Genomic DNA, 11,765 nt, shown 5'->3' with positions numbered 1-11,765 from the left:
GGTCAGAATTAGTCCAAAAAAGCAATGTCCAATAAGAAATATTAAGGTCCAAAGTTGTAATCCAATAACCGAAACACTCACTTTGCCAAGCAAAGTGAGGGGAGATGACAAGGTCCTTAGTCCATAAAACTTGAGCGTGGCTAGGAAATAACTTGATACTTGAAACAAGGCTTGAACGTGGAACAAGGTAACTGAGAACAGGAACAAGGTCCGTGGAATAACTTGGTAAAATCCGTGAAACAAGGCAAGGATTAGTCCTGGGAAACAAGGCAAAGTCCGTAGGTAAACAAGGCTGGAAAGCAAGGCGAAGGCTGGATAGCAAGGCAAGGCTTGAGCTGAAGCGAGGCTTGAATCGGAGCGCGCTGTCCAGACACAACTCGCTCCGTAGGCTGACGAATTGACTCCGCGAAGTTGCTACGCGGGCAAAACACCTATATAGAGTCCAACTTTCTCACCAAAGCGATTCTCTGGGAATCAGAAACGAAAGCTAAACTCTGAGACCAGATGTTAAACTCCTTAAAGATTCTCACGAGAACCAATGTTAATTGGCAACATTCTTAGCTGCTATCCTCGCACTCCTGCGCGAAGCTGAATCCAAACTTCTCTGTTGTTTACAAAACTCCCGGCGCAAGAACACGGGAGAAGTAGGCTCTGGGGTTGTTTGACATACTTCTGGGGCACAACTTTCTTGCAGGTGCAAGGTTTCCAGATCTGCCTGGGAAAGATCTGGCTGAGAGGAATCCAGTTCAGACTGGGAAGGTAAAAAACCCAAGTTTTCATCTTCATCAGGGATTACAATGTCCTGAGCAGGACTACAAGGCCCATGGTTCATCACACTATCCCCCTCCTCAGGGCCCCTCCCAAACTGGGGTCCTCTCCCCGAGGCGCGAGGTCGCGGTTTGGTGGGATAGGTCAGATGGAAGCGACGGGTTAGATCAGGAGCATGAACTGTGGAGGCGTCTTCCCAAGAGCGTTCCTCAGGCCCAAAACCCACCCAGTCAATGAGATATTGTAGGCGGCGGCGATGAAAGCGAGAATCCAAAATGTCCTCAACCTCGAACTCCTCCTCCCCATTCATCAAAACAGGAGGGGGGGCCGGTTGGTCTGTATCAGGACGCACACCATCCGCCGGAAGGAGCAGGGAACGGTGAAACACTGGGTGAATGCGCATTGAACGCGGAAGTTGGAGTTTGAAAGTCACGGGGTTTAATTGCGCCACCACTGGATAGGGGCCAATGAAGCGGGCATCTAACTTCCGGCATGGGCGGTGGGAGGGCAGAAAGCGAGTGGACAGGAAAACCCGATCTCCTACCTTGATTTCGGGGCCCGGCTGGCGGTGTTTGTCAGCGTGGCGTTTATAGTCCTCCTTGGCTTGGTCCAGTTGCTGGAGCAAAAGTTGTTGCACCGCTGTGAGTTCCTGCAGCCAATCCTCTGCTGCGGGAACTTCTGAAGTTTCAATGACAGGGGGAAAGAAACGTGGATGGAAACCGTAGTTTGCAAAGAACGGCGTTTCTTTTGTAGAAGCTTGAACTCCATTATTGTAGGCAAACTCAGACAGTGGTAACAGAGAAGCCCAATTGTCCTGTTGGTAGTTTACATAACAGCGAAGATACTGCTCCAAAGTGGCATTGGTGCGTTCCGTTTGCCCATCTGTTTGGGGATGATGAGCTGAAGATAAGCGAGAGTCTATGCCCAATAGTTTTTGTAGTGCCTTCCAAAAACGAGAGGTGAATTGAGATCCACGGTCTGTGACTAAACTCTTGGGCAATCCATGTAGTCTGAAAACATGCTGAAGAAATAGATCCGCAGTTTCTTTGGCCGTGGGGAGGCCTTCGCAGGGAATGAAATGGGCTAACTTGGTGAATAGGTCCACCACCACTAAGATCGTGGTGAATCCACAGGAAGGTGGTAGGTCAGTGATGAAATCCGCGGAAATTATTTCCCATGGGCGAGATGGGGTAGGAAGGGGGTGCAAAAGCCCTGAGGGCTTCTCCCTTCGTATCTTGGAGCGCTGGCATACTGGGCAGGTGTTGACATATTTTTCCACATCCTTGCGGATCTTGGGCCACCAAAAATCTCTTAGGATCAAATGCATGGTTTTAAATAGTCCGAAGTGTCCTGCTGGTTTGCAGTCATGACACAGACGAAGCGCTTTTTCCCTGCCCGGTCCGGGTGGGATATAAACATGATTTCTATAGCAGAGCAGCCCATCTTTAAGCGAAAAGGGAAAATGCAGACCTTGGCGAAGTTGGTCCTGCGCCCAGGCATCTGCCTGCTGACTAGCCCTGATTTCTTGAGCACAGATGGGTCCTGGAGTAGGGGAAGTTGAACCAATGGGACTGGATTTGGTGTTCCCCACTGTGAGCGTGGCAAAGTTCTCAGGTTGTAGCAGTTGGGATTCAAAGGTCTCCTTGCGTCCTGCAGCGTATTCCGGTTTACGTGACAGGGCGTCTGCTTGCTTGGTTTGAGCTGGGGTCACATAATGAATCTGGAAGTTGAAACGTTCAAAGAATAAAGCCCAACGTTGCTGCCTCTGATTTAGTTTGCGGGCAGTTCTTAGATGTTCTAGATTACGATGATCAGTGTGGACTTCAATGGGGAATTTGGCTCCTTCTAGCCAATGTCTCCAAGTTTCAAAGGCTGCCTTTATGGCCAGTAGTTCTTTTTCCCAAATGGTGTAATTCCTCTCTGGTGTGGTTAGTTGACGAGAATAAAAGGCACAGGGGTGGAGGTGATCTCCCACCGGTTGTAAGAGTACAGCCCCAATTGCCACATCAGAGGCGTCCGCTTGCACCACAAAAGGGGTTCCAGGATTTGGGTGCTGTAGAATTGGCTGGGAGGTGAATAGTTTCTTCAGTTGCTGGAACCCTTTCTCTGCTTGATCAGTCCAGCGGAAAGGCTGCTTTCCACGGATGCAGCTAGTGATGGGGTCGGACCAGCGGGCAAAATCTGGAATGAACTTGCGGTAGTAGTTCGCGAACCCCAAGAAACGCTGCACCTCTTTCTTGTTAGTTGGCGCCCGCCATTCCAATACTGCTGAAACTTTGGCTGGATCCATGGAAAGCCCTAGAGGCGAGATGCGGTAGCCAAGGAAATCTACCTCTTGTAGATCAAAAGCGCATTTTTCTAGCTTGGCATAAAGGCCATGATCCCGCAGTCGTTGCAACACCATTTTGACGTGGTTCTCATGTTCTGATTGTGATCTGGAAAACACCAAAAAATCGTCCAAGTAGATTATCAAGAATCTGTCTAGATAGTCCTGAAAAATATCGTTGACAAAATGCTGGAACGTTGCGGGAGCTCCGCATAAACCGAAATTCATAACTCGGGACTCGAATAATCCGAATTTAGTCTGGAAGGCGGTCTTCCACTCGTCCCCTTCTCTGATGCGAACTAGATTATAAGCCCCCCGAAGATCCAGCTTGGTGTAGACCTTGGCTCCTCGAAGTCGGTCCAGTAGATCCGAGATTAAGGGCAGGGGATAGCTGTTCCGCTTGGTGATATTGTTCAATGCTCTGTAGTCCACCACCAAGCGTAATTCCCCTGACTTCTTCTTCACAAACATCACTGGGGAGGCGGCTGGGGATTGAGAGGGTCTGATGAACCCCTTGCGAAGGTTTGTCTCTAAGAATTCCCTGAGAGCTTCTTGCTCTGGTTCAGTCAGGGAGTAGAGATGCCCTCGCGGGATCGGGGCCCCCTCCACCAAGTCAATGGCACAGTCATAAGGTCTATGTGGGGGTAATTTTTCGGCTTCTTTCTCATTGAATACATCCCAATACTCGGAGTACTTCTTTGGCAAGGTGATGATGGGCTCGGAGTCTGTGGCATGGCATACCTTGGCTACGAGGCAATGGTTTTGGCAGTACGGTGAAGCAAACTGCAGTTCTCTGTTGGACCAGGAGATGTTAGGGTCGTGGAGTGTCAGCCATGGAATTCCCAAAATCACAGGGAAATGGGGAACCTCGGTAACAAAGAAGGAAATCTCTTCCATATGTTCCCTTATCCACATCCTGGTGGGTTCCGACCACTGGCTTACGGGGCCCGTCTTGAGGGGACGGCCGTCTATGGCTTGCACCACACGGGCATTCTTGAAATCATGATATTGTAATCCCAGAGAGTCGGCATACTCTCTATCGATGAAATTGTTGGTAGCTCCAGAGTCTATCATGGCGTGGATCATGACGGGTCCCCTTTTTGCTGACCATAATGTGACCACGAGAAGGAACAGGACCCCGGTTGGCGGCTCTTGGATGGATTTTTTGACCGGGTTGGCGAGCCTCTCTACACCCGGTCGTTGGCTTCCCCCGCCGGCTGTGTGCCAGTCGGCTCAGACGCCTTCGACTCCGTGGAGGACGCCGCCGCAAGACGGGCGGCAGGCTTCCCTTTGGCTGGGCACTCTCTGGCGAAGTGGCCCCCGTTCCCGCAGTACCAGCAGAGGTTCAAGCGTTGACGACGGGCCTTCTCGGCGGCATCTAGTCTGGGACGCACATTGCCCAACTGCATCGGCACCTCCTCGCCTCCTCTAGGGTATGGGGTTGGCGGTGGGGGTCTCCACACCGGACGTGGCTGAACACTGGCGGGAGCGGGGGGTTTTGCCCCGGCTCTACCGCCCTGGCCTCGAACCCATTGTTTCCTGTTGGCAATCATGACTTCAGCCCGTAAACATTGATCAATGAGTGCCTCGAGGGTCTGGGGAGGATCCACCTTGGAGATTTCTTCCAGCATTTCAATGTTGAGACCCTCCCGAAATTGTCCTCTGAGGGCTACATCGTTCCAGCCGGTGTTGTGGGCCAGCACGCGGAACTCGGCTATGTACTGAGACATGGGTCTGTCTCCTTGAAGGAGGCGCCGGAGTTTGTGACCGGCTGCCTCCAAATTGTCCTCGATTCCCCAGGTCTCCTTAAGGTGATCCAAGAAGCGTTGTGCTGAACTTAGGTGGGGGGAGGCTTGATCAAACAGGGCCGTCGCCCAGCTAGCCGCTGGTCCGTCTAGAAGACTGTAGACCCACGCCACCTTGATGTCTTCTTGGGGAAACTCGGCATCACGGGCCTCTAGATAAGCTTGACATTGGCGGCGGAAAACATGAACCTTAGCAGCTTCTCCAGAAAACTTGGTAGGCAACGCCATGGCCGGGAGGCGAACTCCGCGCTCCCTCAACCCTTTTATTTCTCCATCCTGCGCGTTGAGTCTGTCACGGATGCGGTCCACTTCGTCCTTGCTGATGGTGTAGCTGAGCGGCTGTCCAGCCGGCGCGGCTCCGGTAGACATCCTGGCCTCGGTTAGTTGGTGCTTATGGGTGGCGGAGTCAAACTGTCACGACCCAGGCAGCAGAGGCACCAATAACCATACACAGAGGCCAGAATCTAACTAATATCTTTATTGAAGGAATATATAAAGTTAATAAAAACAAGTATAGAAAATAGTCCAGAATTAGACCCTTCAGGAAAGGTCAGAATTAGTCCAAAAAAGCAATGTCCAATAAGAAATATTAAGGTCCAAAGTTGTAATCCAATAACCGAAACACTCACTTTGCCAAGCAAAGTGAGGGGAGATGACAAGGTCCTTAGTCCATAAAACTTGAGCGTGGCTAGGAAATAACTTGATACTTGAAACAAGGCTTGAACGTGGAACAAGGTAACTGAGAACAGGAACAAGGTCCGTGGAATAACTTGGTAAAATCCGTGAAACAAGGCAAGGATTAGTCCTGGGAAACAAGGCAAAGTCCGTAGGTAAACAAGGCTGGAAAGCAAGGCGAAGGCTGGATAGCAAGGCAAGGCTTGAGCTGAAGCGAGGCTTGAATCGGAGCGCGCTGTCCAGACACAACTCGCTCCGTAGGCTGACGAATTGACTCCGCGAAGTTGCTACGCGGGCAAAACACCTATATAGAGTCCAACTTTCTCACCAAAGCGATTCTCTGGGAATCAGAAACGAAAGCTAAACTCTGAGACCAGATGTTAAACTCCTTAAAGATTCTCACGAGAACCAATGTTAATTGGCAACATTCTTAGCTGCTATCCTCGCACTCCTGCGCGAAGCTGAATCCAAACTTCTCTGTTGTTTACAAAACTCCCGGCGCAAGAACACGGGAGAAGTAGGCTCTGGGGTTGTTTGACATACTTCTGGGGCACAACTTTCTTGCAGGTGCAAGGTTTCCAGATCTGCCTGGGAAAGATCTGGCTGAGAGGAATCCAGTTCAGACTGGGAAGGTAAAAAACCCAAGTTTTCATCTTCATCAGGGATTACAATGTCCTGAGCAGGACTACAAGGCCCATGGTTCATCACACAAACAGACTGGTAGGCATTCAGGAGCTATTACCATCTAGAGTATATATATAAGAACATATTCCATACAGTAGTAGTATTGGGTATGTACTACTTGTCCAATAAAAAGTGACATGTGGCTGCACTTTTTTAAGAGGTACCCTTGTAGTCCTACTTCCTTGTTTTGGGGGATGCCCTTTGACAGAGTCTATTTTGGGGATACCCTCATAGGTCTGAGTATTGGGAGGGGGCTCCAGAACCAAAATACCCAAAGAGAGCAGCCATATTTGTTGCACAAATTTGGATTTCAGGATGGGGTGCCATACTTCTCTGAGATGGACTCACCACCACCCAGCCTGCCCACCCCAATGGAAAAGAACAGGTTTCCAGATTGGAAGAATCAGGCAGAACTGGGGGAAGCTTCTCTTTTCAGCTCACAGTGAAAGATAAAGATGCATTTCAAGACTGATATTTAAGGGAGCAAATGGGATATACCATCAAAGAGTGGCTACTGCTGTAAAACAAATAGTGCAAGCAAGGTATGCGAGTAGTGAGAAATCGAGCAAAACCTTTTGAAAAGTCACAATGTTTTACTGTGATAATCTAAAAAATACATTTAACATTATTCCCAAGGCCTATCGCTTTGTGATTGTGGGGGGAAACCTGGTGGTTGCTCCATGTCTGAATTCCCCGCCAACCTCATCAACCAACTAGAAAACACATTCAGTTACAAAATGAATACCTACTACCTTCTAAGATAATGTTGGTGCCACGAACACTGCAGTGTGTAACAATGTATGCTATCCTTCAACACATGCTAGAAAGAACTTTGTTTTTGGGGTTGTTGTATGTTTTCTGGGCTGTATGGCCATTTTCTAGAAATATTCTCTCCTGATGTTTTGCCCACATCTAAACCTTCCTTGCTTAGTTTCTCCATACCTCACAACCTCTGAGGATGCCTGCCATAGATGTGGGCGAAACGTCAGGGGAGAATATTTCTAGAACATGCCCATACAGCCTGGAAAACATACAACAACCCTGTGATCCCGGCCATGAAAGCCTTCGACAAAACTTTGGGTTTTTTTGCATTAGTTCATTCTCTATTTCTCTATGGGCCTTCCCCAAATGAGCATCATTTTAAATGCGCTGGCTAGGAGACTCCCTTGGGGAATCATGGTCCGTTTTAGCCCCAAGGTATACAAAAGGCAGCATGCAACTATTTTGTCTTTTTTAAGGGGCTCATTTAGAAAGGGGGCTGGAGGCAGGGTGGGTGGTAATAGGGAAGTTTTAAAGAAACATGGTCTTTTCCAGTATTTTGGCAAGGCATAGGCTTGCTGTAATGAGCACTGAACAGGGTGCTCATATTTTTATATGCTTGGTTATTCATAAATTATAAGTGTTTTCTAAGCTTTATATTTCTAAACCATAAGATTCATGTGAGAATAAATGAATAAAATATTGACTATTCACATGCATACACAGAAACAGTCTTCCTAATGGGAAGAAAATAATAAATGTCAAAAATGTTTTAAAACCAGGTGAACAAGCATGAAGCCAAAGCATTTCTTACAGCAGAGAAACAAACCAAACCAATAAGAAGACTATATGCTAATTTTGGAAAATAAGACCAGAGAACTTTTTTCACACACACAAAGGAAAATTACATGTGCAGAGAGTATCTACTCCTTTCAACAAAGAAATTAGTCATGCAAAGAGGAGTACAAAAGTACACCATACAAAATTAAATATTTCCTTTATGCATTGCAATTTCTAAACTATAAGACTAATAATAAATGAATAAAATACATTTTAATTTTTGTTACCCAAAAGAGGGGGAAACAGCAAATTAGTACCTTCTTAGAAGAACAGCCTTTCCCTACAACACCACTGTGTTTCTCATATCCAACTCAGATTATTTTAAATTCATTTTTCAAACTTACAGTACCAATAATACAATAAATACTCTCATTTTTATAGCAGAAATACCAAAGATAGTTGTAAGTTTAAAAAAAAGTGAGCTGCATTTTAGAGGAGGGCTTAGCAAGTTGGCAAGACTTGGGGAGGACAATTGATGACTGAGGCTGCTGGAGATCTCTCACCAGAGGGTTGCCATAAGTCAAAGCCAATTTGACAGGAGATAATGTCAAGGAGCACAGTCCACCGAGACATTCCCTTACTCATTGTATTGAAAACAATGTGAACTGGCATTCGAAGCATACAGAATCAACACAGCTACACATCTTTTGTAAAACTAATACACAAATTGTATTGTTAATCTTGCAAACATTGCTAAACAAAGTCTGCAAAGCTAGTAGATAATAAATAACAGAGGCTTAGAAGTGTGAAGAAAACAAATCTTTCCCCAATAAATATAAGTAATTCTTATGTCTTCTTACTAAATATTTGAGTTAATTGAATTTTCTAAAACCAGGAGATTATTTATTCTGACATGCTCATCTGCAAAGTCAATTGTTAGGCAGGCACCATCATTAATACAATAGCCATACAGCAACCAGTGTTATCTTTTGAAAGAATAACTATGAGCGGTTGCTAAGGGCACTACTATATCACAAAGGGATTTGATCACTGGGAATTCATAACTATGCATGGTGACCCATCAGGAACACAGTAAATCCCCCCTCTTGTTGCCTGACTGGTACTGTTGGTTGGAGGAGGGGGTGCAAGAAAGGGAATTGTCAAGAGGTCATAAGATGGGCAGCACTTTGTTTGCATGTGAGTGGTCACATTGTTGAGTAGATTTAGGCTCATGCAAACAAAAGCTGTAAATATTTATCCTTTGATCAGATCAAGGTCTGCTTTTAATTAATAAAGGCAAAACATTGATGGAAACAATTTGAAATGATGCATTACAAAACTGAAGAGAGACAAAATCCTCCTGGCTGATGTAACTATGCTATTGTAGGTGGCTGCCATGGGGGCAGCAGTAATACAATGGCTGCAGATATAGCAATGATGTGAGGGAGAGCAGAGAAAGCCATCACTGTCCAGAGAGAAAAGCTGGTCCAACAGCTTACAATGTAACCATTAGCACAATAAATTTAGGGGAATATTGTAACTAATGGCATTCTTTTTTTAACATGAGTGTTATAATGAATATCAACATAACGAGTAACATATATTTATTATGCCGAAACATTGCTTGTTTGAAGGGATTTTTTTTGCAACTTAGGAGGCAGGAAGTACAAAGTGACTAAAAATCTATATGTCATTTAAAATCAATTCAGTCTGTTCTTTTTCCCCAGCAAGTAACACTTACAAATAAATTTTTGAAAAGGGAAATAGAAAGGGGAGAATCAACAAATAAATTACAAAATAGTATTTCAAGGTCTGTGGCTTCCACATTTCTGCTGCAATAAATTTTCCACCTCACTATATGTAGAATACTGACCATGTGTATATTTCTGTGCCTTCAATTTGATTGTCATCTTATGATGAATCCATGAATTTCATAGAATTGACTAAAAGAAATACTAAAAGGTGATTTTGCCAGTTCCTTTCTCTGAAATAAAGTTATTGCACTTGGTATCTACTGACTGTCTTCCACCCAAGTACTCATAAGGGCTGATCCCACTAAGCTTTCAAAATCAGATGGGATCTTGTGCCTTTAGGGTATTAAAAAACAATTTTCTAACAACACAGTGACTTTAATATCTAGTCACTATAAAACTCTAGGAGCATATACAAGGCTGCAAGTTGTAGAAAAAGGAAATGGACTGGAGATGGATATGAGAGTAGCAAAGCTAAGGCTTGGTGCCATTATCTAGTACTGTGTCAAACAGAGATTGAAGGAACTAACTTCTACTGAATAATCTAGTCCATCTAATGACTCATACCATGAAGAATCATTTGAAATCACCAATGCTAACTCTATTGCACGATGAGCCTGGTGCTTTGACCGTTCTGGAGAAGGCAGATGCCTTTGAAGAGCAAAGTGTTGCTCTTTTCTTCCTTAGGGAATAACTAGATTGGGATATCATGGAGCAATCTCCCTGAGTCTGGCTCTATAACTTGTATCATGGAATTCCTTACTTAATAGTTACCAACCTTTTGATTTCAAATCCTGCAGGCTGCAAACTGTCAGTAATCCAATATGACAGATGAGCTTCCCTTTGGAGAAGGTGAAGCTAGTGGCAAGACAGGCCTCCCCCTCCCAAGCAATCTGTAAGAAGCCCCTTAGGATACTCAAAATAGAATGAGTAAGTTGTTATGGTGAAATCTATACTAGCAACCTCCAACTAAAGCATCTTCACACAAGGACATTACTGTATATGTGAAAAATTCAAAAAGAGTTTTTGTGAAACTGTGAAAAATTCTGTGAAAAAAAGATTTGTTGTATTTTAGCTGTGGTGATAAGTAAATTCATACCAGCCTAACAGTTGCTAAAATATCATGTTCTGTCTCCTCACACAGAATAATGAACTTTTATGTTCCAGAACTAATAGATAATTTTACTGCTGTGAGGGGACTGCAGCTGTGGCACAATTCTTGTACTACACATGCTTCTAGATAAGCTTCTTGTGTCATAGCTACATATGAGATTGAGACAATACACTAGATCAAGATGGATGGAAGTAACTTGGCATGAGCAGTATATATTATATTTACCAGCGATGCCCTTGATGATATAATCTTTTTGTACACATTCTACATTAGGATTTATTACCAGCTTTTCTTTTCTTTTTCTCATTTCCTCACCTCTGACAAAGATAAGATGTTCCTGCTGACAATAACAAAAACTCATGGACACTCAAGTTTTATGAGTTTATATTTTACTAGTATACAGCATATAGACTATACTTGTACAGTTATTCAAAAATATATTACGCAGAACCCAACTGGACAAAATGATGGAGCAGTTATGTTTGCATAACTAAGTAGTTAAGTACGCTATCAGGCTATATATACATTTTCCTGTACTAAAATGGCACAGAGAACATTTGCACCATTACATGCACATTCAGTAATATGGACAGACTCAGTCCACGTTAAGCATCTTTAAGCACCTAATTATGTAAATGGAATAGGCCTAGGTCCTTTAATATTAACAAAATACAAGATATAGCAAGATAATAGCTATTTATTTCCTGCTACAGGCTTCTCAATGGTAAAGGCTGTACACTTTTAAAGCAAATACTTTAGAAAGATTGTAACAGCCTTCTAAAGTCTAGCATTCCCATCAGCCCCAGTTTAGTACCTTCCTGGTACTAAAATCCTTCTGGTAAGATGACCCAAATGCGTCTTCCCTGCTGGGACAAATATCCTCAGAAGCAGGATATATAGGTGGGTGAATAAAGGATTTAAAATGTCCTTCTTGCATGCTGTAGTTTCAATCTTGCTTCACTCTATAGTTAATATTTAATTAACAAAAACATGTTTATTAAATGCTTGTATACTTCAAAGATCATACACAGTTTGACCTTGACATACAAAAGAAACTAGTTGTTGAGACCAATGGACATGCCAGCTGGGACAATAACTAAAGT

The 11,765-nt window shown here is 44.4% G+C and overlaps 1 protein-coding gene across 1 annotated transcript in view; it reads right to left on the bottom strand.

The window, feature by feature from the left end:
• The window catches only part of slc44a5 (solute carrier family 44 member 5), a 268,997-nt gene that overhangs the window by 240,863 nt on the left and 16,369 nt on the right, over positions 1-11,765 (bottom strand). The window lies entirely within an intron of this gene.

This window comes from Anolis carolinensis, chromosome 4 (genome assembly GCF_035594765.1).
Source record: "Anolis carolinensis isolate JA03-04 chromosome 4, rAnoCar3.1.pri, whole genome shotgun sequence".
Lineage (NCBI taxonomy): Eukaryota > Metazoa > Chordata > Lepidosauria > Squamata > Dactyloidae > Anolis > Anolis carolinensis.
The sequence above is the reverse complement of the archived record's forward strand: the minus strand, read 5'-3'. Positions and strand labels throughout refer to the sequence as shown.